The following is a 25145-nucleotide window of genomic DNA, read 5'->3' as shown; positions in this document are numbered from 1 at the left end:
TTGCATGTGCAAACCTATTGCACGTTTTGGGACCGCTAAATGGCTTTGTACAACAGGCCCTAAAAGATTTGATTGCTTTGTAACCTCTCAACTTGATGGTATCCTTCAGAAAGAGCTGACATAAACTTTACAAAAAATCCTGAAGTGATATACTCATATACACAGTTGTGCAACAGGTACATTTACCCACCAAACCACATCACTGTACTGGAATGTATGGCCTAAAAGCTACAATCAGATCAACACAGCAGGCACTCAGCCTCCTGAGCTTCTCCATTGGGACTGGAACAGAAGACTACAGACGGCAAAGGATTGGGGGCAAGCACCAATGCTGCCAGGCCTAAACCCTTCAACCACACAATGGCCACTGGTGGTAATTGTACTCAATTATTTGGGAAGCTGAGTCAAGCTGGGAGAATGATGAGACAGTGTTGAACATCAGCATGATGGGCTAAGCATCACCATATTGATGTTCCATAACGTGGCACTGCGGGTCTGCCTGGATGAAACATTGCCTGGTGGAAACCCCCAAGCCCTGGGGCATCCCAAGCATGCCAGCAATGCAGGTGGAATCCTGAACATTCCCCAGGTTCAGAGCTCCCAAGGCACAGTGTTAGTTCCAAGGAGTACCTTTCCTGGAGTGAGCAAGGATCCCTGCCCATCAAAAGAGAAATCCTCTTACGAGTGCTGTACACACTCATGATATCTTCAAGAGAAACCCCGTGCGCCCTTCTTACTTGGGGTGTCCACGAATCACAGGAATGGTAATACTTAGATTACTATGGTGTCTAGAGGAGACAAGAACCACCATTTTCTACCATGGACAATAGGCTCCTTGGGGATTCCTCCACCATACTACACATGCATGATGACAGTGCAGATCCCTAGTTCCCACTGTGTGCTATCTCTACCTTTGAACCCTGCCAGATGATGAAAAAAATCAGGTAGCTATTACCACCACCAAATTCTTAGATTATGGGGGTTGGCAGGCTACTAGCATTGGATGAGCTGATTAAAGCCATCCCTTCCTCTGCTTTGTAGGTTGCATCTGGGTGGCAATTAGATATACTTTGTCAAGGGAAGTTGCCGTCACTCTATGTCAACATTGAAAATGGCAGATCTTCTAACTTCTTAAACTCTTTTTGTGCAGCATACGGTACCTCAAAGCTTGTAGAGATTTGAATGGCTTCAAGAAATATCGCTTTTCCTAACACTGATTCCCCCAACAATCCCTCAGCCCTCTAGCCTCCAAATGCCCCTTGAACACAGATACTCCCTGCGTGTTGTATCTTGTTTTATGTTGCCTACCACAAGGTGATTGTTCGGAAATCATAGTCTCGCACACCTCCAATAGTAGGGCCAAGATACAGCCCTGTCAGCCGCTGCTCTTGTATCAGAGCCTACAAGTGGTCTATTAGAGAGGGAGACTCTGGTGAGTAGATTGTAATACAGAGTTCCTTTAGTTAGGCTCTTGTTCAGACCATGGGACCCAGTAGGCCCAGTGGACTTAAACACTAGTGTCAAACATTCAGACATTTCTGAGAACGAAGACTCTCCTTCTAGTGGTTATTATGTTAGCCAGACAGCCCGTGGAGCTGAATTGAATTGAGTTGCATTTATAAAGCACCTGGCTGCCCAAACAGGGCTTCCCATCACTAACGCAACCAGTCTAGAGTTAAGCAGTCAGAATCTAAAATAGCCGTATCTTCATCTTTAAAAAAAGGTCTCGACAGAGGTAGAGGTTCTTACCCAGCGAGGTAGCCCATTCTACAATTTGGTCCCTTACTATTTAAAGGAACCTTTCCCCTGCCTAGACAATTTTACCCTACAGATGACAGTGAGGCCCAAGCTGCGCGAACGCAGGAACACTATGCACTATGCACTATGCACTATGCTTTGACCTTGACCTGCTTCTCGATAATCATCCAATGAAGCTTGCACAGATAAACTGAAACCGAAACTTGCCGAGGAACATGACATAAGAGTCTGGCAGCAGTATTCTACACAATCTGTAGTTTATTCAGCAGTGACTTCGAGACCCCCAGGTACAAACATTTCCATAGTGCAAACATGATGTAATAGGCGTTTGCACAACAGTTTTTTGAACAGAAACACGAAGAATCGAAAGGATTTTACGCAAACATTTATGTAACCCGAAACAATTAGCAGAGACTTTAATAATCTTAGAGTCCATCTGAAGTTTGCTATCCAGGCAAAAGACCAGTTATTTTACCACCTGCACAGTAGTAGGAACCGGGGCTAGTTCCTCAGGCCAGCCTGACGGCCCTCAAACCTGTGGTTGATTTCCCACCACCATAACTTCTGGTTTTGCTACCATTTAATTTCAAGCAGTTGTATTTCATCCATTTAGCCTCAACTCAGTGTAGCCGTTGCCCTCAGGTGAGGACAAACAAAAAGCAATTTTGATGTCATCAGCATAAGAAAACAAAAAAATGACAACTCACCTCTATGCTAAAGGATGGACATATATGTTGAAAAGCGTAGAGCTCAAAGAAAAGACCTGGGGAGCACCAAACAGCCTATGGTGAACCAAGGACAGGACCAGCTTTAGAGCTGGTGGTGCCTGTTGCAATAATGTATGTGCCTCCTCTGCCACGGACCACGTCACTACCACCTTTTAACAGTGCCCCTCAAGACTCCATAAACACTATCTATCAAATGAATTTATAGCACCACTCATACCAGTGTAGGTTGTCAGAGCCCTTTACATCACACACGCATCACTCAGAGAAATCAATCATACATGTGTAAATCAGTGTATAGGAAATGTTAAGTCAGAAAACTGCAATGTGTAGGAGGTACATGTCATCCATACTAGTAGGCAGTGTAGTTTAAGGGTGCTTGGTCTGGAGAAGCACAAACTCAGAATTTAAAACGTGACACCATGGTCGGTTGTTCTCTTTAATAATAAGAAATGATTTCTACCCAAGTGCATCCCTTTTGCAACATTAAGATAATGAAAGATTGGGGAAAAATTCATAACGCTCTAATCTATACCTTGCAGTTTGCTTGCAGCTCCTTAATGAGAGTTAAAAGCTCACTGTTTTCTATTAGGATTGTAATGTATAAACTCCAAGTAACAAGAGGATCCCTCTGACAAAAGCAGTAGCCCACTGGCCTATTTATAGATGCACTTTGTGATCTGCATGGTACACATGCTTTGCAGCAGGCATATTCACCCTCTGAGCTACCTTATACCAGACAGCACACCAGTCTTTCTCCAGGAAGAACATTAATCACTGGAGTTATCATGACATTCTTATTGTTGCCTGAAAACTGCTGGAGACAAGGAACAGGCAGCAGGTGCTTTTAAAACCATAATGTACTAGCAAACATGGCACGCCCACCCGAAGTCAGCTCCCCGTGCAGTGGCAACGGGTCGCACCACCCTAGAGCTGGACCTGACCCAGTAAGAAATAGATTTAGAAGTGATCTGGAAAGTGCGACCCAGTAGAAAGAAGCAACAAACATTGTAGGGCTGAGCCTCTGATGTCACTGCCCAGAAGCCCACAAGTCTGCTGAGAAGTATGGAATGTGAAACTGTATCAAAAGCTGCGCTTAAATCCAGACGAATAGGTGCAGCAGTCCTTCAGGAGTCAAGAAATGCTCTAAAAGGCTCAGTGACTCCTAGGAGAGCTGAATCTCCATTGCAGGAAGTCTTTCACACTGATTCATCCTGTAGTCCTAATTATGTTGCCTAATCTCAGGTTCTAGGCTAAAATCTCTGGAAACTTTTTTATCTCTCAGTGGATTATTTTGCAAACTTTCTTTCGTCCACTAGTCTCAAGATGAGAGAAGTTTGTGGCATGTGTTGGATGCCAGTCAGACAGTTTTTAGTTGATCTTTTTGAGCTTTGTAGACTTTGAGGTAGTTATATATAGCATTGCATAACATAGGAAATCTTCCTTAGACAGTCACACAATGGATCGACTATGACCCTGGCACATGTCTTGGCACAGGTTGTGCTGTTCAGAGGTATTTCACATGTTTAGGTGAGGTGGCTTGTGGCATCCTGGGTAATAGTTCAGGGTTGATTCTGGCAGAAATCCAAAGGGCTGCAACTTGGGCACCTTCACATATTTTCGTTCGCTATTATTACCTATGGGTGGAAAACATAAGGGGTTCTTGTTTCAGGTTGGTATTCTCATGTGGATTTCCACTTGAATCCTGAAGCTGTTCAGATTTGCTTCTACAAAGTATTCAGTGGGTATTGTAGTTAGGAAAATCAACTGGAGAGTGCTGTGTTGGGTTTAATACTAATAAAAGTGTTTTTTTGCTAAAATTTAATCATTAATTAAGGACTGAAATTAAGAATTACATGTGAAGATAATGCCTAGTTTGCTTACCAGTAATGTCCATTAGCCCTAGTCTGCTTTTTATTGCCACCACCAACAAAACATTTGATTTTGACCTTGGGTTCAGTTGCGTGGGGGTATAATCAGGAGCATTGTGGGAGCGCCTAGGTCTCCTGTGGTATTTTAAGTGGTATTTTAAGTTTCAGAAATATTAGGACTGAAGTTGTGGTTTCAAAAGAGATGTCCACTTTATAAGTGAGTGCTATGATGAGGAAAAGCGTAGCAAGGAGTGTTGAAAATTACTGCTAAGTAATCAAGGGCCAGATATGTAAAGCATTTTTCTGGTTGCAAATGGCCTGATTCAAAGACTATGGCTGTTTGCGACCAGGAAAATGCTTTTTCTAATGTACAAAATGCAAAATGCAATTTAATAACTTTTTACCAAATTGCATTTTGCATTTGTGATTCAGTATTTTGAAGGTGCTTGTTTAGGGTGTCCCTTCTGAATACCAAATTAGCATGGTATGTATTACTGGTTTGCAATCAAATTCCGGCCCAAAAGAGTAATACTTTACCAGCAATTTAAATCTGATAATAGCCCATTTGAAAAGCGACCCACTCCCTTTTGAGAATGTAATTAATAATATTTCCTAAGAGCAGGCAAAAGTCCCACAAACCATAACCCATTCTTAAATAATGAAACCGCAAATTTTAATTTTCTATTTTTAAACTCATCTTGTTTTCCTTTGAGGAAAACGGGGTGCATTTAAAAAAAAAAGATTGCTTTATCAAAAAGCAATCACAGACATGGTGGTCTGCTAACCTCAGCAGGTCATCAACCAAGAGAATCCCAATAAGGAAATTGGTATTCTTCATATTAGTACATCTGATCCATAGTCTTTTTTCCTGCTTGAAAATATGGGCTAAATACGTAAAGGTTAATTCTGATCCATGTTGCATTTCTAGAGTCATTGAAAGAGCCACTTACTTCACCAACTGGAATCACTAGCATTTGTGCTAGAACAAGGTTAGACATGCATATGGAAATAGGTGGACATGTTGCGGCCATATGTTTATAACTTTTCCACAAGTGGGACACCAAAAAAATTAAATCGACCCTTGAGTGTTCCTATATGCCAATTTGGGAACAATGAACAAAACTAAATGGTTCTTCATGATCCAGGTACCTGGTAGATGTTTGCTGATACGGATACATAATTTACTCCACTTCCTAAACCATTACCCCCATACCAGAAAAAATAGCTGTCTACACAAGTTAGATTTAAAAACCTGTGGAAAACGGTATTTGTTTTTTAAAATCGGGGTCTCAATATATGCAGAAAATGCATAGGAACAGTAGCGCTACAGTGGAGATTTACAAAAATTATATTTTCTGTTTTCTTTAATGTTTTGGGTAGGTAATTGGGAGACTACAAAAAGATGGCCGTAGAGTTTGGAGTAAATATAACAGTGAGGTAAAAGAGGTTATAAACATGCAGTAGTACTGAATAGTCCAGGAGGCAGTTTACTCCAAATTTGTTGATGTTGAAACAGGGAGTTACATGGTGCTAACAACAGCAATTTAACATTATTGTACTCTAATAAATCAAACCTCATTGGGGATTTACCAAATAGATGATGTAAAAGAGTAGGAAAAAAGTAAAACATCAGTGTATTTGACAAACAAAGCACTAAGACATATGAATTCAGAACAACACCTTTCACCAAATCTTGAACAACATCCCGCCTATACCAGGCTTTTGTATCAATTGTGGAAGGAAGGAAAAACTTTCCTTTCCAGGAATCATCTTATCTCCACCAATAAGAAAACTCCCAGGTCTGCAGGCTCAAGAGCTGCAATGAATTGCCTCTTTCCTCCCCACACCGTGTACCCGATTCGGTATCCTTCTTGACTCTGTAGATGGTTTATAAATATTTTCATTCCTTTAATCCACTTGCTTACATAGGTATTGCTTTATTTTGGGCTGACATTATTGCAAATATTCATTTTTTTTTTCCCCAAGATTTTGGGTTATTTTGTTTTTGCAAATTCCTATATAACTGTAACTTACACCAAAGTCTTTATTTATAGTTCTGGAATAAAGGGATATTACTCCAATTATCCATTTCACATTCACCTCGCTCACAGTTTGACTTTGCAGTGATTGGTATAGTGACATATAAAGTGACTATATTTTTGGAATAATGTATATTTACAAGAACATTCTAACTTATGATTGTTGGGCTGAAAGTTTAAGGCCTAGTATTCAAACACATCTTGAATTTACTTAAAAAAACATAAGCATTTAAAAATGTTAAAAAAATACAAACTGTTTAAAATCAGAGAGAGAGATTTATAGCATTGCATTACTCTTTAAGAGAAACACTTTTTTCATGTTAAAATGACAAACATTTAAAATCACACAAAGTATTTTCAGTCATTGTATTTTTCAGAACTCTTTAGAATAATACTTTTACAAATCAATGTTGAAAACATGGACAGAACACGAACAAAAACATTTCAAAGGTCTCTGTATTTTGCAGTTGGAAAAAAGTCAAAGTTCAAAGAAAGTTCACAGTTGACTGTCATGCTAAAGACAAATGATATATGTCACTGTTACCCAGATGCATTTTGCTCACTTTAGATGAACCTCTGAGTTGGCATTTCTGGAATTCGAAACTGTGGTTTAGGGGCATATATATATGGAAAAGTGGCGCATCACTCGTGATGCGGCACTTTTCTAGTGCCCTTTTGCGTCCCCCCAACTACACCATGTGTGCACCGTATTTACAATACATCGCACCATTGCGGTCGTGTCCACATTGCATAATTAGATCATAATTTGTGGCGCTATTGTGGCACTTTGCTAGATTAGCACGATAAATTATTGCGTTAATGCAGCAGAGCACAAGGAGGCACATTGTTTTCACTGGGAGCATCATCTTAATGACTGCCTTAGGCAGGCGTTAATAGTTACGCTAAAAATGGAGCAGTGAAATCTAGTAAATTTCACTACACCATTTTTCTGGGCCTCCCTATGTGGGAATGCCCCACCTGGAATACATTATGCCTGGCGCAGGCATAATGTGCGCAAGGGTTTACAAAAAGGTGCAGTGCTTGAATTGCACCACTTTATAAATATGGCACGTAGGAAATGCCACCTTAACACCACATTTGCATAAAAAATGACACAAATATCATTCAAGGTGGAGCTAGGGGCATCATAAATATGCCCCTAAGAGTTTAGACAATGATCGCCACAGCTGGAATCTGACTACACTGCCACAACGACTGTGTATGATAAGTATTTTTGGAAATGCGCAACTATGTTTCCAAGATTAATCTCCATATCTGTGACAGTAAAAATATGGTGCAATTTTAAAATTCCACAGGCTTACCATAAATTGGTGTACAAAAAAAAAAAGTAAGTCCACGTCAATGAATATGAAGAATTTGACCAATGGCTTTTTATGGGAATATGTTTCTTCTTACTGTTCTGTGTGCAATGATCAATGTAGTTGTTAATCTGTTGTTTTTTAAAGTGATATATATGTATATTTAAAAGTGAAAGATTTCATCTGAAAAATACACAATATTCTTAAATGGGTATCTTTTTTGTTCAAATGAAAAAGCTTTCAAACTATAGTCAGTGATTAATAAAAATCTGGCAATGCGATACTACTTGATAAACCACCTGCATTTCCAAAAACCACTACCCCAAGGTTTGTCATACAAAGGCCTATGAAAGGGGATTTATCAGAGCAGTGAAATTATACAATTCAGCAGATGTTGCGCTTCACTCCACGTTTAATCTGTGCACAGAGGGAAGGGTGGGAACAGGTGGAACTTCCTTAATGCTAATAGTTTATTGCGTATGCGTAGCTTCCTATAGCAATGTGCTTTTTTTGTCTGAGAAAACGTGTAAATTATCTTGTATTGTTGTTCAACAATAAATGCCATCTGAAACCAACTATACAAACGTTTATGTCTCTGCTTTAAAGAACAATAGAACATTTGTTTTTTTCTCATTCGACTCTGATCTCGTACAGTGCATCAAAGAAATACATTCATTCCTGATTTGCCCTTTAATATAAAGGATTTTCTAGCAACTTTTTAACAAGGTACTTCAATTTATTGGATGTCAACCCTGTTTTTCTACAGAAATATATCATTCAAATTTTCTCCCTTAAAGCATTGAGGCGACAAACGTGTATCCTTCTTTGTAGCTTTGTACAACTGGTGCCCACTGCTGTGGATCATGCATCGGCATACAACCACATTTCGTGTCATAGCTGCTACGTCACATTCTGTATCCATACGCGGGTCAGGAGTAAATGAACAGTAATGTGCGATTAAAGCATGGAAGATTAATGGCCTTTAATTGTAGCATATCTGCATTCTCTCTCATTCAAAAAATAAAAGGAGGGTTGGCGAATTATTAAAAACGCTTACTACAAACTATGTTGTGGTACTAGGAACAGTTGTGGAAACGCAAACTGCTGAAAACATGGTGTGCCTAAAATGCATTATATTAGGGATACTAAAATCCAATGATTTTTCTAACAGTGGGGCGCTTCTTGGGAAGCAGCTGTGGCTTTACAAATGACATTCATTCATTCTCCTTCACCAAATTTCCCAAGAATAGTTCAAAGACAAGCGTGTCCTATGTGTACAAGATCAGTCATTACTGTTGTGTTATCTTCAAATCTAAGCACTAGTTTTCGAACACAAATGTTTAAGGAAAGGATAAAATCCCTATTTCAAAGCTGTGGATACTTCAACAACTCGTTTTACATGGAAAGTAAGATTCTATTCAATACATATTGTAGAAGTTGAGAACACAAATTAATGGGCTTTATAAAGGAAACAGCTATAACTGACTTCTTGTATTAACCTATTAGTTATCTAACTATGAATGTATGCCAAATAATTATCACCAGCAAAAACAGGGAAAGAATGAAATACCATAAAGTATTGTTTCAACAACATAAATCATTAAGATTTGTCATTAGCAGCAGTCGATTATGAATCAGTGGAAAATAATTCCTGTATCAAATTCTGCTCCACCCGATCATAAGTGGATCAGTGCTCCCGCGTCCGGACTTACTGGGTGTGGGAACACCAGACTAAATTTTACTATCCACAATTTGGCTACTAAAATTGTTATGAGGTTCCTACTTTGGTAATAGGACTGCATCTTTAGGATGGCAGAACAGCAAAGTGTGGGAGAATGAGTCTATCCACAAAGTTAATAGCTGTTGGCCTAACTCCTGGCTAGCTCACAGTGCCTCACCCAAACCTCCAGACCCATCAGGGTAGAAAGTGATTATGTTAACCTGAACATGACACTCCGACTCCCCAGGGAAGCTGTGGAAACACATCCTACCCTTCTGTCCTCTTACTCATGCATGCCAAGACGAGACAAAAAGAAGCAAAATAAGTTTTCAATGTATTTATTAAAACAATCGCAATCTGAAAGTCACAATAAAGAGTGAGCTGTGATAATTAGGCAGATGGAATAAAGCAAAGTAACCAGCATTACGAAAATGGTAGAGAAAGTGAACAGTCCAACCATGATTTGTATGTTTCTAGCTGTGCTAGAGGCTCCTACCTAACCCCATGTCTGCTCAGAGATCATAGTGGTTGTAACCTTCTGCCTGACCTGATCCAAGGGGTTAGCCCTAGTGCCATGCCAGGAAATAGTATCAGGAATAAACCCGAGATGTAGATGGCAATCCTTTTGGGAAGCAGATAGATCAGCACCAGCTGAGCTGCATGTCAAACAGCAAGCATCCCAGGATAGTCATGGCCAGAATGTTCTCTGCCCTTTCTGCCGAATAATAAACCATACCATGTTAGGAGTATAGTTCCGATGCAATACTGTCTGTAGGTGATAGAAGCTGTCTCCTGAATGGGCAAAACAAACTAGCATATTGTTAGGGATTCCAGAGCCTCAGGGTTTGCACCTGTTCCCAATATGTCCACCTCTTGGCAGCTCCAAACTCTACTAGCCATTATAGCACAGAGTTAAAGAATGGCCAAGTGAGGGATGGGGTTTTAGGTTGGGAACAGCGGGGAAGGAGACCTGTGGAAGTAAAAGTTAAGAACACAATAGCCAGATTATTCACATTGACTTTCATAAGCTTGGTTCATAATATCTATATACTTATAATGTGAATGATCAAGAGCTTTCCTATAGCATGACCTTATTAGCTCTAAATGCCTGGAAAATAAATAGGGATTATGCAAGCTTTCATATGAGAGTGTTGTAGAATACAATCTTATGCTCTGAACCTTGAACTGACTCAAGTTTTTTCTTTGATAGAAACTACTGAATAACAGTAATCAATAAACATGTTAGTTTTCAGGAATAAACTGCGTTAGACCCATGAATGATACTGCAAGGACACATTATAACAGTAATGAATGAATACATTGGTTTTCAGGAATAAACTGTGATAAGCTCATGAATGAACACATTGGTTTTCTGGAATAAACTGTGATAAGCTCATGAATGATACTGCAAGGATACACTCTGTCTAGACTTTCAAGATTCAATTGCTTAGGAATTATTATACACTTTGAATATCAAACTGTGCATCAAGATTTCAATGTCTAGAAATGATCGCGTAATCTGCCGATCTAAAATACAAGGGTTAAATGCCAAGAATGACTCACACACTCTGCCACTGATTCAACCATCAGGATTTAAATGCCAAAATACGATTGTGCAATCTGCCGATCTGAGATGCAAGTTTTAATTGCCAAGAATGAATTGCGCACACTGCTGTTGATTCAACAATCAAGGTTTAAATGCCTGGATATGATCGTGCACACTGCCGATCCGAACTACAAGAGTTAAATGCCAAGAATGAATCGTGCACCCTGCTGCCAATTCAACCATCAAGTTTTAACTGCCAGGATATGATCGCGCACACTGCTGATCCGAACTACTAGAGTTAAATGCCAAGAATGAATCGTGCACACTGCTGCCGATTCAACCATCAAGGTTTAAATGCTAAGATACGATCGCGCACACTGCCGATCCGAACTGTAAGAGTTACAGGCCAAGAATGAATCAAGCACTCTATTTCCGATTCAACCATCAAGGTTTAAATGCCAAGATACGATCGCGCACACTGCCGATCCGAACTGCAAGAGTTAAATGCCAAGAAAACCATTGCACATGCAATTTAACCAAAAAGGTCAAAAACTCGAGAATTTCTGAAAACGGAGTCGGGGGCCTAACCTGACCTCCTCCTTACCACCCTGCTTGAAGATCACAAAGGAAATGAAGACAGGGCCTGGAAATCCTAGGTGGGTCTCCGGAACAGGAGCTCAGGAAAATGCTGCTGCTCTGCACTGCGACCACAACCAGCCAGGCTGCAGGAAAGGTTTCTAGAAAGGCTTAGAATAGGGACCACACCCTAACCACACCCTGTAGTCCTGCAGCAAAGTCTTGAAAATGAGCAATACATTGCAAACAGCATTAATGACGTTTCAATATGAATCTCTGCAATGCAAAAGGTTACATACTGCATTAACACATAATGCAGAAATTATTACATTATATAAGGATTGGCTTTATGCATTACGTCGCCCGTAGAGCGCGCACTGTCCTGATGTTGACAGTACCCCCCCTCCCGAGCGCACTCTAGGGCCTGGTTTGTCTGGGTTTAGGCAATGAAAACCCCGCACTAGTTGTGGAGCATGAATGTCAGGTGCGGAGACCCATGAGTTGTCCTCTGGACCATAACCTTTCCAAGATATTAGATACCAGAGATTACGACCTCTAAATTTTGAATCTAGAACCTGTTTTACTTCGTATTCCAATTCTCCTTGTACTAGAACTGGAGCTGGTTGTGAGCATTTTTTTTGGACTGCTCTTTTCATGAGAGAAGTATGAAATACTAGATGAATACGTAGTGTTTTTGGTAATTGCAGCTTATAAGTTACTGGATTGATCTGCTGAAGGACTGTGTAAGGACCTATATATTTGGGATTAAACATATGTTTTTTCTTGAAATCAATATGGCGTGTGGAAAGCCACACTCTGTCTCCTGGCTTATATTGTGGTCCTTTACAATGTTTTTTGTCATAATATTTTTTATATGTTTGTTTTGCTTTATCTAGGTGTTGTTGGATTTGTTTCTGAGTTTGATGGAGTTGTCCTATTGTTTCTGACACCGCTGGTGTAAGTGAACTTTCTTGTGGAATTGTGATTGGCAAAGTAGCAGGACGGTAGCCAAATAGACCAAAAAAGGGTGTTGCACCAGTGGAAGTATGATACGAGTTATTGTAGGCCAGTTCAGCTAACCAAAGTATTGATTTCCAAGAATGAAGTGCTTTCTCAGCGTAAGCACGCAGATATTGTTTCAATGTCTGATTGAGTCTCTCAGTTTGGCCATCCGTTTGAGGATGATGACTGGTAGATAGTGTAGATGTAACTTGGAGTGTTTTGCATCATGACTTCCAGAAGTTAGAGGCAAATTGTGACCCTCGATCGGAGAGGATCACTTTTGTTAATCCGTGATAACGGACCACTAGATTTAAAAGTATTGTTGCCAATTCACTGGAGATAGGCAATTTCCTGCAAGCAATAAAATGTGCATATTTAGTGAGACTATCTACTACCACAAGGATCACTGAGTGAAATTGAACAACTGGCAATCCTGTAATAAAGTCTAATGATATGTGTTAGAAATGGGGTCTTTGGGTGGCAGTCAGGTTACCCCCTGTCCAAGCAAGGACCCTCACTCTAGTCAGGGTAAGTCACACACAATCCAAATTATCCTGTGCCCACCCTCTGGAAGCTTGGCAGTGAGCAGTCAGGCTTAACTTAGAAGGCAATGTGTAAATTATTTGTGCAATAAATCATACAATAACACAATATAGCACCACAAAAATACACCACACAATGTTTATAAAAATATATAATATTTATCTGGGTATTTGTAGGTCAAAACGATAAAAGATGCAATAAGAAATTGTAGAGAAATCACCGAAAAGTGATATGAAGTGTCTTAAGTCTTTAAAAAGCAAACAAAGGGGGTCATTACAACCCTGGCGGATGGTGTTAAAGGTGCGGTAATACTGCAAACAGGCCGGCGGAGAAAAAACGGGAATCATGACCCTGGCGGAAACCGCCAACAAAGACAGCCACTTTAACACACCGCTCGCCACGGCAGTACAGACAAGCAGCGCGGCGGTCACCGCCAACAGACAAGCGGAAGACAATGTACCGCCCAAAGTATCACAACCTACCAATCCGCCACCTTTTCCGGGGGGGGATTCACCGTGGATAAAAACACGGCGGAAACAGTTACTGCAATGGGAAAACGCTCACCTGAACACATCCCAAGAGGAAGGAGGACTCCATGGAGCCGGAACTCCAAATCCTACCGGCCCTTGTATTCCTACTCATCTACGAAGAGCAGCGCCTGCGCCGACGATGACAATGGTGAGTACTGCACCTATGACATAGGGGAGGGGGTAGGAAAAGTTAGGGGGACACACACGCAACACCCCCACCCCCACCCCCCCTCGCATATTACAACACACACACCAATGCATTCACAAAAATCACAGTAACAACCCACAACCCCCCCGGAAGAATGCAAAGACAAAACGAAATCAGTCCAAACATTGTAATGTATCAATATACATGTCTCAAAAATATACAGATATATTAGAAAATCATACAAAAGTATATACATTCCGAGAAATGTCCGTGCACCACTAGTCCAAAAATGCATGGGCGAGGCCCACAAAAGATACCTGTCCACACACGGAGAGAACACTGCCGGGGCATCAGATAGAAATACTACAGGCACCTCAGGGGGAAGGCAAGGGTGGGCACCTCAGCCGGAGGAGTGCACAGCCAGATCCACAACGGGGCTCCATGCCCATTGATGTATCCTGGGGAGTGCAAAGCCACAGTCTCTCAAGTCTCTACAGTGGGTGGCTTGCCCACTGTTCCATCCTGGGGAGTGCAAAGCCACAGTCTCTCAAGTCTCTACAGTGGGTGGCTTGCCCACTGTACCATCCTGGGGAGTGCAAACCCACAGTCTCTCAAGTCTCTACAGTGGGTGGCTTGCCCACTGTTCCATCCTGGGGAGTGCAAAGCCACAGTTTCCAAAGTAGATAACAGCCTCCACTGGTTCTGGAGGGGGACTGGTGCCCAGACTGGATTAGTCTCACCGTGGAATGTCCTGTCCCGTCACTGTCCCACCTGCACATGGGATAACGATGCTTGAAGTGGCGGCCTTTTCATTCTTCCCCTGTGCATGCCCTGTTCAGCAGTGCTTTGCCATGGCGGTTCTGGACTGTTCAGCTGTGCTTTGCCATGGCGGTCTCTGGACTGTTCAGCGGTGCTTTGCCATGGCGGTCTCTGGACTGTTCAGCGGTGCTTTGCCATGGCGGTTCTGGACTGTTCAGCGGTGCTTTGCCATGGCGGTCTCTGGACTGTTCAGCAGTGCTTTGCCATGGCGGTCTCGGGACTGTTCAGCCGTGCTTTGCCATGGCGGTCTCTGGACTTTTCAGCAGTGCTTTGCCATGGCAGTCTCTGGACTGGGCATTGGTGTGTGGCATGACGTTCTCTGGACTGGGCATTGGTGTGTGGCATGACGTTCCCTCATTGCCCGGCGGGGCTGTGGCAGCCGGTGCCCTCCTGGGCACTGACTCCGGCGGTGGTCTCCTGACCAGTGACGATACTTGGGCCCTCCTGGGCACTGACTGTGGCGGTGGTCTCCTGACCAGTGACGATACTTGGGCCCTCCTGGGCACTGACTCCGGCGGTGGTCTCCTGACCAGTGACGATACTTGGGCCCTCCTGGGCACTGACTCCGGCGGTGGTCTCCTGACCAGTGATGATACTTGGGCCCTCCTGGGCATTGACTCCGGCGGTGGCGGTGGTCTCCTGACCAGTGACGATACTTGGGCCCTCCTGGCCACTGACTCCGGCGGTGGTCTCCTGACCAGTGACGACGGTGCTGGCGGTGGCGTCCCGACCGCCGGGAAGAATGCCGCCCTTCTCCGCCGTGCTGCTCACACTAGGCTGTGCAGACTTCCTCTGGCCCTTCCCCACCTTTGGAGGAGTCACAGCTGACTCTGCAATCCCCCTGGAGCCCCTGTGAGTTGTTTTGCCTCCAGGAGTCTTCACAGGGTCCCGTCGGCCACTTTCCAATTTCAGAGCCTTTACAGGGGGTGGGCTGCCAGTGCCTTGGCTCCGGGTCACACTGCCTGCCCTGGTGGCCGGTGCACTCCACACACCTTGAACAGGCACCACTGGATTTGGAGGCTTTTTGGCTGAGGCGCTACGACGGGACTGATGAATTGGAGGGGGGGGGTGGGGGCAAAAAGGTCAACTTTACACAGGGACAGTTTCTGACGAACACTGGGGTGGGTAGTTGGAGGGGGTCTGGGAGTGGAGGAAGAGGAGGTGGTTGTAGGAGGTGTAACTTTAGGTGTTTTGGGTGCAGGTGCAGGTACTGGAGGCTGTCGTGAGGTGGATGGATGTTGGGTGTGTGGGTGCCCGCGTTTGTGTACTTTGGGAGGGGGCGTCACAGACACACTGGGAGAGGACACATGGGACGTGTAAATGGGAGTGGAGGTGGTGATTGCAGGTGAGCGGGGTGTGGTGCTGGGTGTTCTGGTGCGAGTCCTAGTGTCTGTAGATGTAGTGCATGCAGGTGAGAGTGTAGACGACACTGGGAGGGAGGAGGGATACGACGAGGAGGGGGACACAGTGGAGGCAGTGGATGTTGCTGTGTCTGCACGTGGGTGATGCTTGTGTGTGTGCCTGTGGGTTGTGTGGTGCCTATGTTTGCCTGAGCTTCCCTTGTGTGTTGAAGTGTGTGCATGCTGGTCTGTAGGTGTGCTTGGGATGGGCTGGGGTACAGGGGATTGGGTCTAGGTGGAGGAGGTTGGAGGGGGGAGGCTAGAGACAGGGACAATGGCTGCCATCAGTGCTGAGGCCAGAGATTGCAGGGTTCACTGAAGAACAGCCTGACCAGAATGAATGCCCTCCAGGAATGCATTACCGTGTTGCAACTCCCTTTCTACACCCTGGATGGCATTCCCAATGGTAGACTGCCCAACAGTGAGTGACCTGAGGAGGTCAATGGCCTCCTCACTGAGGGCAGCAGGGGTGACTGGGGCAGGGCCTGAGGTGCCTGGGGCGAAGGTGATGCCCACCCTCCTGGGTGAGCGGGCACAGGGCGAACGCTGAGGGGCTACTGGGAGGGCGGTGCTGGTAGGGGAGGTGGCGGCTGTACCTGTAGAAGTGGAGCGCACAGATGGTGCCGCCACCACAAGGGAGCTCCCATCGGCGGATGAGTCTGTGTCGCTGGTTGGTGATCCGGTGGCCGACGTGAAGCTCCCCTCGCCCTCCGTCCCACTGGTGCATTCTGAGTCCGTGGTGTGGCCCTCCATGGCCATGTGGGATGCAGCTCCCTCCTGCTCCGGTGCCACTGTACCTCCGCCTGATGATGCTGATGCACAAAAGAACAGGGATAGCACAAAAAGGGGGGGGGACAGAAGAAAGACAGGTTGAGTGCATGGCATACCGCTACTGTTGGCGGACAATACAGACACAGCAGCCCCCTGCACTACGCCGTGCTCCTGGCCTCTGCAGATGCAATTTCTGGGATCTGGCCTACATGGCTATGGTGGACATCTGCACACATGGATGCCACAGGGACATCTATACCTGTACTTGGCACTCTACTGCGGTGGGGTAGAGTGCCACATGGCCTGCATTACGGAGGGGCCTAGTCTACCTATTTCTGCCTGGCCTACGTACACCCACAGGCCTCCTCCCCCACCCAGACCCCTCCACTGCGCGCAAAGTCCGCAGAATGATGTTGTACTCACCCCCTTCTGTCTGCTGTGATGCCCTCAAGCGCCCATCCAACTCCGGGTAGGCCACCACCAGGATCCGGAACATCAGGGGGGTCATGGTGCGACGGGCACCCCTCCCACATTGGGAGCCCATCCCCAGCTGAGCCTCCGCCGTCTTCTTGCTCCAGTGGCGAATGTCCTCCCATCTTTTCCTGCAGTGGGTGCCCCGTCTCTGGTGGACCCCCAGGGTCCGGACGTCCTTGGCGATGGCACGCCAAATGTCCTTCTTCTGGTGGGCGCTGACCTACATGACATGCACAAGGGAAGAAGAGAAGTCATTAACAACTGCACCGTCGATGTGCTTGGCCCCCCTCCCTACCCTAGCCATGTGGCACATTCATTCACATTCATTAATGTTCCCTGAACTCTGCCCTCTTCCCTCTTCCAACCAGCCCTCTCCACCCAGGCCTAGGCCATACAAAGTGCTACCTGTGTACTAACCTGTTGGTCTGGAGGACCGTAGAGTAGCGTGTACTGGGGGAGGACCCCGTCTACCAGTTTCTCCAACTCCTGAGCAGTGAAGGCAGGGGCCCTTTCCCCAGACGCAGCAGCCATTGTTGCTTCCAGACCGAGGTCACAGCAGCACTTGCAGTGCAGGTCCTCTCCTGTCAAAGATCAGGTATCTAGTGATTGAACAGCTAGAAAATGGCGGTGACGTCCGCGGCGGTGCGTATCATCACCGCCGGCGCACTTCCTCATTGGCTCCTGGGACCCATAGGGTCCAATATTAACCAATGCAGCATTGCGCCGCGGTCTACGACCGCCTACCGCGACGGTGTGCAACGGCAACGCAGTTACCCCACAATCCCATTGTCCCAGTTTAGAGGTCAGGCAGCCGCCATTTCAGGGGCCCACATGGCTTCATTTACTTCTGCGTCACACATAGCTAGACCTACACTCAACACACATGCAGGAAGGGTTTTGTGTTTGGTGTCGTGTTCTGTGTAACTGTGGGTACATACCTGGAAAAAAGTTGACTCTATCCTCGCTGTTGTCCTTCCTAGGCGCCGTCAGCTGGGACATTTGAGAAGATGGCGGAATCCTCCGGTGTACCGACTGCTGGTGGACCTGTTGACAATAGAGGAGCAACATTTAATCGTCACCTACAGGTTTGACCGTGCCACAATCCTGGAACTATGTACCCAGTTGGAGCCAGACCTGATGTCACCAATCCGCCATCCCACTGGAATCCCCCCTGATGTGCAGGTGCTGTCAGTGCTCCATTTCCTTGCTAGTGGGTCTTTTCAGACAACAGTGGCCATGGCATCAGGGATGTCCCAGCCTATGTTTTCCAACGTGCTGTCCAGAGTGTTGTCTGCCCTGCTGAAACACGTAAGGAGATACATCATTTTCCCTGAGGTGGAAGATTTGGCTACAGTGAAAGGTGACTTCTATGCCCTTGGACATATCCCCAACGTCATAGGTGCTATTGATGGGACCCATGTAGCTCTGGTCCCCCCCCACAGGAGTGAACAGGTGTACAGGAACCAGAAGAGTTATCATTCCATGAATGTACAGATGGTCTGTTTGGCAGACCAGTACATCTCAAAGGTAAATGCTATGTTCCCTGGCTCAGTGCATGACGCCTACATCCTGCGGAATAGCAGCATCCCTGATATGATGGGTCAACTCCAGAGGCACCGTGTGTGGCTATTAGGGGACTCTGGTTACCCCAACCTGTCCTGGCTATTGACCCCAGTGAGGAATCCCAGGACCAGGGCAGAGGAACGCTACAATGAGGCCCATGGGTGGACTAGGAGGGTGATCGAACGCACCTTCGGCCTCCTGAAGGCCAGGTTCAGGTGCCTCCATATGACAGGTGGTTCCCTATTCTACTCACCGAAGAAGGTGTGCCAGATCATCATCGCCTGCTCGATGCTTCACAGTCTTGCTTTGCGACGCCAGGTGCCTTTTCTGCAGGAGGATGGTCCACATGACGGTGTTGTGGCAGCTGTGGCGCCTGTGGAGCCTGTGGACAGTGATGAGGAGGAAGCTGAGGAAGAAGACAACGACAACAGGGAGTCAGTCATACAGCAATATTTCCAGTGACACACAGGTGAGAACATTTTCATTTTTAACAGTACATTCACTGTCACACGTTTTACTCTACCCTGTGTGTAATTTAATGGGATTATTTGGTAACTGAGTTGTTCCTTTCCATTAAGGTTTCACAGGTGTGTTAACCAACGTGTGTCATCTGCATGCATCCTTCAAGGACTTGTGATGTGTGACATTGGTATGTTGTCTTAACAACTAAAAAAGCATTTTGACACTGTCATTGATAATACATTTTTCAAAATCATAGACTGACTCCAGAATGTTTTGTGTTTCAAGGGTGTTTAATTAAGTGCTCAAAAATGGAGGGGGTTGTAAAATGGTGATGGGTGATGGTGGAGGAATGTCCATGGCAGAGTCCAGTTTATTAGTCTCACAGGTGCACTGCCCATCTGGGCATAGGAAATGGAGCTTGGGAAGTTAAAGTAATGACAGGGTAACAAAGTGGGACGGTGGGGGGACAATTAGGGTGGTCTCATTTCCTGGCGGGGGTCTTGCCATCTTGCTCTATCCTGTTCCTGGATCTCAGGGACCGCTTGCGTGGTGGTTGTCCATCTGCAGGGGGTGGGGTGCTGGTGTGGTGGTCCTGTGGCGGGGCGTCCTGTCCACTAGCGCCGGCGGAGGTGGTGGGCAGTTCATCGTCCTGGCTAGTGTCAGGGGCCCCTTGGAGTGCCGCGGTGTCCCTCAAGGTCTGCTGTATGTCCTTCAGCACCCCTACGATGGTGCCCAAGGCGGAGCTGATGGTCCTGAGCTCCTCCCTGAACCCCAAATACTGTTCCTCCTGCAGGCGCTGGGTCTCCTGAAACTTGACCAGGACCGTCGCCATTGTCTCCTGGGAGTGGTGGTATGCTCCCATGATGGAGGATAGGGCCTCGTGGAGAGTGGGTTCCCTTGGCCTGTCCGCCCCCTGTCGCACAGCAGCCCTCCCAGTTCCCCTGTGTTCCTGTGCCTCCGTCCCCTGGACCGTGTGCCCACTATCACTGCCCCCAGGTCCCTGTTGTTGTTGGGGTGGTGGGTTATCCTGGGTTCCCTGTAGTGGTGGACACACAGCTGATTGACCTGTCCTGGGTACGGAGGTTTGGGCCCACTGGGTGGGTGCTGTGCTGGTGTTACCAGAGGGTGGAAGGTCAGTGTTGGGCTGTGCCTGTGCAAGGGGAACAGACTGTCCCGAGGCCCACGATGGTCCGGGCTGGTCATCAGGCTCCAGTAGGGCAGAGCTGATATCGTCACTGTGGGCCTCTTATGTGGGTGGAGTGGAGATGTCTGGACCCTCCGGTGTGGTGACGGTCCTTCGTGATCCTGCAGGGGCATAAGAGCATGATTATTGCACATGTGTGCGTCATGGTGTGCAATGGGTGGGTGTTTGTGTACCCCAGTGCTAGCATTCCTGTGTGGGGGCTTGTGTGATGATGGTTAGGGGGTTGTTCTGGGTATGTGCAGTGAGCATGCTTTGGTGAGGGGTGACCATGCTTAGTTGTGTCATGCAGGGCTTGGTGTTGGGATGGGTGGTTTGTGTTATTAGTACATTAGTGAGGAGTTGGGGTGATAGGTGAGGGGGTGAGGGTGGGGGTGTGTGATAGCATGCAGGTAGGGTGGGGGATCTGATAGTTAAGATTAGACTTACCAGTGTCCATTCCTCCACCGACTCCTCCGAGGCCCTCTGGATGCATGATGGTCAAGACTTGCTCCTCCCATGTTGTTAGTTGTGGGGGAGGAGGTGGGGGTCCGCCGCCAGTCCGCTGTACCGCGATGTTGTGCCTGGAGACCACTGAACGCACCTTCCCCCGTAGGTCGTTCCACCTCTTCCTGATGTCCTCCTGATTTCTTGGGTGCTGTCCCACTGCGTTGACCCTGTCGACTATTCTGCGCCATAGCTCCATCTTCCTGGCTATGGATGTGTGCTGCACCTGTGAGCCAAATAGCTGTGGCTCTACCCGTACGATTTCCTCCACCATGACCCTGAGCTCCTCCTCGGAAAAGCGGGTGTGTCTTTGGCGTGCCATGGGGTGGTATGTGTGATGTGTGAGGTGGTGTATGTGTTGATGAGTGTAGTGATGTGTAGTGGTGTGTGGTGTTTTGTGCGTGGATGGTGTGTGGGGGATGGTGTTGTGTGCCTCTGTGTGGTGGGATTGTCTAATCAGTGCTGTCTCTCTGGCCTTCGTGACTAATTTTTGTTCGTAAGGGTTTGTGGGTGATGTGGGTGTGTGTTTTATATTGTGTTGGGTGTGTGGGAGTGGTGTTTGTATATGTATCAGGTATGTGTATTTGGAATTGTCCAATGTGGCGGTGTTTTGGAGATGTGTGTGTGTATTTTGAGCGCGGCGGTGTGTACCGTCAATGGAATTCCGCAGTTGAAAGACCGCCGTGTGGATTCGTGGGTCGTAATAGCATGGGCGTCTTTCTGTTGGCGTGGAGGTGGAGGTTTTGTTTTCGCCAGTTTAACACTGACCTTTGGTGTGGCGGAGTTGTGTGGGTGTCTGAATTTTTGAGGTTTCCGAGATGTGGCGGAATTCCGCGGCCCCAGTGGTGTATTGGCGGTCTTCTGCACGGCGGTAAGCGGCTTTTACTGCCAATGTTGTAATGACCCCCAAAGTCTCTTTCAAGCACAAAGTACCTGGTTTGGAGTGGAAAATCTCTGCAAAGGGCCGCAGAGGAGGAGATGCGTGGAAAAATGGTGTGTGCGTCAGTTTCGCCCCTTCACACATGGACTTGCATCGTTATTTTTCACGCAGGGAAGACGTGCGTCGTTTTCCGGCGCGCAGACCGTCTCCTTCTGTGGTTCGCGGGATTATCAGATGTCCCGGGGTCTGTGTGTGGAATCCTGGGCTTGTTATCCGGCTGCGCGTCCTTCCGGTGGGCTGTGCGTGGAATTTTCTCCCTCACGGCAGGCGTTGTGTTGATTTCTTCTCTGGAAGTCGGGCGGCGTTGTCCAGGCAGGCCATGCGTCGAAGTTCTGGTCGCACCGCAGGCGTCGCGTCGATCTTTTCTTTTTGGGGTCGAGCGGCGTCTTTCCGGATCGGCGTGCACTGAATTTTTCACCGAGGAGCAAGCTGTGCATCGAATTTTTCAGCGCACAAGGCGTCCAGTTGAAAGAAAGAAGTCTTTTTGGTCCTGAGACTTCAGGAAACAGGAGGCAAGCTCTATCCAAGCCCTTGGAGAGCACTTCTGCAGCAAGACAAGAGTTCAGCAAGGCAGCAGGCCAACAGCAAGGCAGCAGTCCTTTGTAGAAAGCAGTCAGGTGAGTCCTTTGAGCAGCCAGGCAGTTCTTCTTGGCAGGATGCAGGTTCTGGTTCAGGTTTCTTCTCCAGCAAGTGACTCAGGTGGTAGGGCAGAGGCTCTTTTTTATACCCAAATGTGCCTTTGAAGTGGGGGAGACTTCAAAGAGTGGCTTAGAAGTGCACCAGTTCCCCTTTCAGTTCAATCCGGTCTGCCAGGGTCCCAGTAGGGTGTGTGGCAGTCCTTTGTGTCAGAGCAGGCCCTCCACCCTCCCAGCCCAGGAAGACCCATTCAAAATGCAGATGTATGCAAGTGAGGCTGAGTGCCCTGTGTTTGGGGTGTGTCTCAGTGAATGCACAAGGAGCTGTCAACTAAACCCAGCCAGACGTGGATTGTAAGGCACAGAAAGATTTAAGTGCAAAGAAATGCTCACTTTCTAAAAGTGGCATTTCTAGAATAGTAATATTAAATCCAACTTCACCAGTCAGCAGGATTTTGTATTACCATTCTGGCCATACTAAATATGACCTTCCTGCTCCTTTCTGACCAGCAGCTACTGTAGGAGGCTGGACTGGCTTGTAGTGAGTACCAAGGGGTACTTGCACCTTGCACCAGGCCCAGTTATCCCTTATTAGTGTATAGGGTGTCTAGCAGCTTAGGCTGATAGATAATGGTAGCTTAGCAAAGCAGCTCAGGCTGAACTAGGAGACGTGTGAAGCTACTACAGTACCACTCAGTGTCATATGCACAATATCACAAGAAAACACAATACACAGTTATACTAAAAATAAAGGTACTTTATTTTTATGACAATATGCCAAAGTATCTTAGAGTGTACCCTCAGTGAGAGGATAGGAAATATACACAAGATATATATACACAATAGCAAAAATATGCAGTATAGTCTTAGAAAACAGTGCAAACAATGTATAGTTACAATAGGATGCAATGGGGAAACATAGGGATAGGGGCAACACAAACCATATACTCCAGAAGTGGAATGCGAACCACGAATGGACCCCAAACCTATGTGACCTTGTAGAGGGTCGCTGGGACTATTAGAAAATAGTGAGAGTTAGCAAAATAACCCACCCCAAGACCCTGAAAAGTGAGTGCAAAGTGCACCAAAGTTCCCCTAAGGACAAAATAGTCGTGTTAGAGGGAGAATGCAAGGAAAACACAAATCAGCAATGCAACAACGATGGATTCCTGTCTGAAGGTACCTGTGGAACAAGGGGACCAAGTCCAAAAGTCACAAGCAGCTCGGAGATGGGCAGATGCCCAAGAAATGCCAGCGGTTGGTGCAAAGAAGCTCTTACTAGGCTGAAGAACTGTAAATACTGCAGGAACGACAAGGGCTAGAGACTTCCCCTTTGGAGGATGGATCCCCCACGCCTTGGAGAGTCGTGCAGAAGTGTTTTCCCGCCGGATGGACGCCAACAAGCCTTGCTACACGCAAATCGTGCGTTTGGCGTTTTTGGACGCTGCTGGGGCCCAGGAGGGACCAGGAGGTCGCAAATTGGACCTGCAGAGAGAGGGGACGTCGAGCAAGACAAAGAGCCCTCACTGAAGCAGATAGCACCCGGAGAAGTGCCAGAAACAGGCACTACGAGGATGCGTGAAACGGTGCTCGCCGAAGTTGCACAAAGGAGTCCCACGTCGCCGGAGACCAACTTAGAAAGTCGTGCAATGCAGGGTAGAGTGCCGTGGACCCAGGCTTGGCTGTGCACGAAGGATTTCCGCCGGAAGTGCACAGGGGCCGGAGAAGCTTGCAAAGTCGCGGTTCCCAGCAATGCAGCCCAGCGAGGTGAGGCAAGGACTTACCTCCACCAAACTTGGGCTGAAGAGTCACTGGACTGTGGGGGTCACTTGGACGGTGTCGCTGGATTCGAGGGACCTCGCTCGTCGTGCTGAGAGGAGACCCAAGGGACCGGAGATGCAGCTTTTTGGTGCCTGCGGTTGCAGGGGGAAGATTCCGTCGACCCACGGGAGATTTCTTCGGAGCTTCTGGTGCAGAGAGGAGGTAGACTACCCCCACAGCATGCACAAGCAGGAAAACAGTCGAGAAGGCGGCAGGATCAGCGTTACAGAGTTGCAGTAGTCGTCTTTGCTACTATGTTGCAGGTTTGCAGGCTTCCAGCGCGGTCAGCGGTCGATTCCTTATCAGAAGGTGAAGAGGGAGATGCAGAGGAACTCGGCTGAGCTCATGCATTCGTTATCTAAAGTTTCCCCAGAGACAGAGACCCTAAATAGCCAGAAAAGAGGGTTTGGCTACCTAGGAGAGAGGAAAGGCTACTAACACCTGAAGGAGCCTATCACAAGGAGTCTCTGACGTCACCTGGTGGCACTGGCCACTCAGAGCAGTCCAGTGTGCCAGCAGCACCTCTGTTTCCAAGATGGCAGAGGTCTGGAGCACACTGGAGGAGCTCTGGACACCTCCCAGGGGAGGTGCAGGTCAGGGGAGTGGTCACTCCCCTTTCCTTTGTCCAGTTTCGCGCCAGAGCAGGGGCTAAGGGGTCCCTGAACCGGTGTAGACTGGCTTATGCAGAATTGGGCACCTCTGTGCCCAACAAAGCATTTCCAGAGGCTGGGGGAGGCTACTCCTCCCCTGCCTTCACACCATTTTCCAAAGGGAGAGGGTGTCACACCCTCTCTCA

General features: G+C 46.8%; 1 protein-coding gene across 1 annotated transcript in view; it reads left to right on the top strand.

Moving 5' to 3' along the window:
- LOC138246083 (bMERB domain-containing protein 1-like) overlaps positions 1-25145 on the top strand; it is a 340342-nt gene that overhangs the window by 248261 nt on the left and 66936 nt on the right. The gene's annotated exons all lie outside the window — the stretch shown is intronic.

Source organism: Pleurodeles waltl, chromosome 7 (genome assembly GCF_031143425.1).
Source record: "Pleurodeles waltl isolate 20211129_DDA chromosome 7, aPleWal1.hap1.20221129, whole genome shotgun sequence".
Classification (NCBI taxonomy): Eukaryota; Metazoa; Chordata; class Amphibia; order Caudata; family Salamandridae; genus Pleurodeles; species Pleurodeles waltl.
Note: the sequence above shows the minus strand (reverse complement) of the source record. Positions and strands in the feature narration are given on the sequence as shown.